Below are 3840 nucleotides of genomic sequence, written 5' to 3' on the forward strand. Positions count from 1 at the left end.
CCCCTTCCTTGACTTTTCACACTTCTCGTTGCTGCCCACATTCTCTGGCTCATGGCCTCTTCCATCTGCAAAGTCAGCAATAGAGATTTAGTTCTCACTTCAAATCACTAACCTAACTCTATAGTCACATTGCCTTCTCTGACTCTTCTGCTTCCCTCCTCCACTTATAAGGACCCTTATAATTACATGGTGCTCACAGGATAATTGCCCCACTTTAAGGTCAGCTAATTGGCAACCTTTATCCCATCTGCAACCTTCATTCCCCTTTACCATGTAACCTAATGTAGTCACAGAGTCTGGGAATTGGGACACAGTTATCCTTGGGCCATTATTCTGCGTGCCACGGAGGGCCTCTCAGAGGAAACAACATTTGCCCTGAGACTAAAAGGATGAGTATCAGGCTGCAAAAAGAGGGAGCAGGACAGGTAGTATTCCAAGCAGAGGGGACAACCTGCATAGGACTTTGAAATGAAGAGAAGGCTGGCATATCTGAGGAGTTGAAAGTAAGGCCAGAGTGGGAGTTCAGAGTGTGAAGAAGAGGAAATCGGTAAGAGAAGCCAGACAATAAAGGCTTCCTAGGTCATGTTAAGGATTTAGGGTTTTATGCTAAGTACAGGAAGTAATTATGGAAGACTTTAAGCAGAAGGAAGATGGATAGAAGAAGCAGGAGTAGACATGGGTGATGAGTTTTTATCACAGGAGATCTGACAATTAAGTTGGTGAACTTGCCACTGTGCGCTTATGTGGGCAGCACTGTACAGACTACTTGGTAAGTTTTCATAACCTTGGTACATCAGCGTCTCATAGCTGTGTTGTGTTGACATGTGGTGAGTGGAGTTCATTATTATTTTTGCATGTCCTAAATGATAGCTCTGATGGTCATTCCAGAAAAAAGAGTTCCCAAATTGCTTTGAAAGGTGGACTAAGTGCTGTCCTCAGTGCATAGCCACCCAAGGGGTGTACTTCAAAGGTGACCATAATGATATTCAGCTATGAGGTATGTAGCACTTTTTCTAGGATGAGTTTGCAAACTTAATTGTTAGACCCAGCACTCCTATACTCATGGAACTATATTCCACAAAATGTGATGGCCAGAGGTTCACCAAAATCTATTACCTCTCCCTGGATATTCAGTTAAACAGTATTTCCCAGCATCTTATATTAAAGTGGGGCTAGTTCTTGCCATTGGATTATGACCAGTGTTGGTAAAAGAGCCAATTCATTCTCTTCTTTTTCTACAGAGATTTTAACTATCACATATGCAGGAGGTTTTAGCTATCACATATGCAGATGGCTGCATTGTGAGAAGGAAGATGTATGGGTCCCTGAATGACACTATGGAGCAGAGGCTCATTACTATTCTGATTGGTGTAGGTGAGAGAAAGAAGTAAGCTTTACTCTGCTAAGCCATTGAGACTTTGGAATTATCTTTTACAGTAGTTAACTAATCCTAACTAAAACATAAGCAGACACAATAAACAAAATAATTTTGGGTTTTCATAAGGGCTAGTTATGAAGAAAATAATGCAGAAGGTGATGGAGAATAATTGGAAGGGATACTGTTTCAAAAGTATCAAAGGCATTGCTTATGAAGTGGCATTTGATCCGAGGCCTGAAAGGTAAGAAGCAGCAGTGCAGCTGGAACTGGAAGCATTGGTGCATGGTCACACACTGTCATTATGGAAAGATTCTGAAAATGCTACCAGTCTCGGTCCATCTCCTGCAAGTGCGAGAGTTCTGAAAAAGGTGTCCCTTTTGGACAATGTACACACAAGAAGCAAACCTTCCCCTGTGGTCTTCCTAACTAATGCCACTGGGTGGGGCATACGTGAAGGAAGGTGGTGCAGGCAAGGCTGCAAGAGTGGAAGCAGGGAGGTGAGCCCCTGCAGAAGTGTGGACAAGCCACTCTGGTGTGGGGAGATTCTAGTCTATTCTGCCCCCTTCTACACAATCACCCTGAGCTAGTGCCTGGACCTGGAATAGAGCTGCAGCTTCCTCATCTATGTACTCTGCCTCCTGACCACAGAGCCTTGCAAAGTAAGTGAGGTTTGGGCCTTCATGAAAATGTGTACGCAGGATCCAAGCATTCTGCACCCTGAGGAAATGTGCTTCCTTAGGGCAGAGCTGGAGAGTATGGGGGTACAAGACCACCTGCTACTCAGAAAGCTAAATCAGAAGAACATATCAAGGAGGAAAAAACAGATAGTAGGAAGACGGAGGAAAACATAAAGGCAGAGGATCCATCACGTGAGGAAAGGGATCTGGAAATTGATAATGAAGGTGTGATGGAAGCAGACACTGATATCCTTCCAGAAATGAGAGAAGAGAACGCAGAGATAACCGAGGAGATGGTGGATCAGGCGAGAAAGTGGCTGCCATTGAAGCCCTAAATGATGGGGAACTACAGAAAGCCATTGACTTGTCCACAGATGCCATCAGGCTGAATCCTGAGTTGGTTATTCTGTATGCCAAAGGGGCCAGTGTCTTTATCAAATTACAGAAGCAAATGCTACCATCCGAGACTGTGACAGAGCTATTGAAATAAATAAAGTTGAGGAGAATGATGGACATTTTTGAGATAAGAAAGGAGGTGTTTGAACTTCTGGAAATGGGAGTACTCAGTGCAAATCTCTTTGAACCTGCCCCTGTTCTAAGTTCTACTGAAGATTCTGGTTTCACAGTAGAATTTGCATCATATTTGGTGACTCTAACACATTGCAAGCACTCAGTAAGTATCAGTTTTTAGCTTACTATGCCAACTTTGTCAGCAAATGCATCACTGGAAATGTTTGATGGGAATTCCTTAACAGAGTTGATCTGTCCTTTTGCCAATTCCCTGTCTAATAAAGGATCACTGGCTTCTGTGTGAAAAACACAAAACAAAAAACAAAAGAAATCCTGATTCAGATCAGCCTTACAAGTGGAGAGAAAGCACATGGACTTGTGGGCCTTTGAGAAGAAGAACCCGTGATCTTGCCCTTGCCTGTAAATTGGATTATGATGAAGATGTTTGTGCAATGCTGAAAGAAGTTTGACCTAGGGCCCAGAGAACTGAGAACATCGGAGAAAGTATGAGCGAAGGGAAGAGCAAGAGATCAAAGAAAGAATAGAAAGGGTTAAGAAGGCTCAAGAAGATCAAGAGAAAGTACAGAGGGAGGAAGAAGCCAGGGACAGTGGAAGCTCAGGGTGACCCTTTTCCGGGTGGTGGCTTGCCTGGGGGAATGCCTAGAATGAGAGAAGTCATGCCGGGAATGGCAGGAATGCCTGGACTCAATGAAATTCTCAGTGATTGCAGCTTCGTGAAGCCACACAGGATCCAGAAGTCATGATGGCCTTCCAGAATGTGGCCCCAAACTCAGCAAATATGTCAAAATAACAGAGCAACCCAAAGCTTATGAATCTCATCAGTAAACTGTCAGCCAAATTTGGAGGTCAAGTGTGATGCCCCTCCAACACATGAAGCCGAAGCTGAAGGAAAAGCAACCTGTATCACTGATGGATGTCGCAATAATACAAACCAGCTATATCTCTGACCTTCATCAAGAGAGCTGGGGTGCTCTGAAGATAAGCCCTGCCCCTCTGTCCTAATTGCGGCTGAAGCATTTGCAGTTGTTTGCCATTAGAGTATTCATTCATCAATATTTTCCAACTACAAATTATAATCTTTAAATATTTTTTAAACTGTAGAAATATTTTAAATGAATTTAAAGGGTATGTTAATGTCTACATTTTTCTTACTAATCATTTTGGATTTTTTCCTTTGCATTACTGGGCAAGGAAAATACTTATGTAGTTTATTGCTCTAGTTTGAGTAAATAAAGATTTATTAGTGGGAGACAA

At 42.8% G+C, this 3840-nt stretch overlaps 1 pseudogene; it reads left to right on the forward strand.

Moving 5' to 3' along the window:
* The first annotated feature begins 979 nt into the window (after nt 1-979).
* Nucleotides 980-3459, forward strand: LOC100941353 (annotated as a pseudogene).
* The last annotated feature ends 381 nt before the right edge of the window (nt 3460-3840 follow it).

The sequence above is a fragment of the Otolemur garnettii genome, unplaced genomic scaffold (assembly GCF_000181295.1).
Source record: "Otolemur garnettii isolate 467f Iridium unplaced genomic scaffold, OtoGar3 scaffold00043, whole genome shotgun sequence".
In the NCBI taxonomy this organism is placed as follows: Eukaryota; Metazoa; Chordata; class Mammalia; order Primates; family Galagidae; genus Otolemur; species Otolemur garnettii.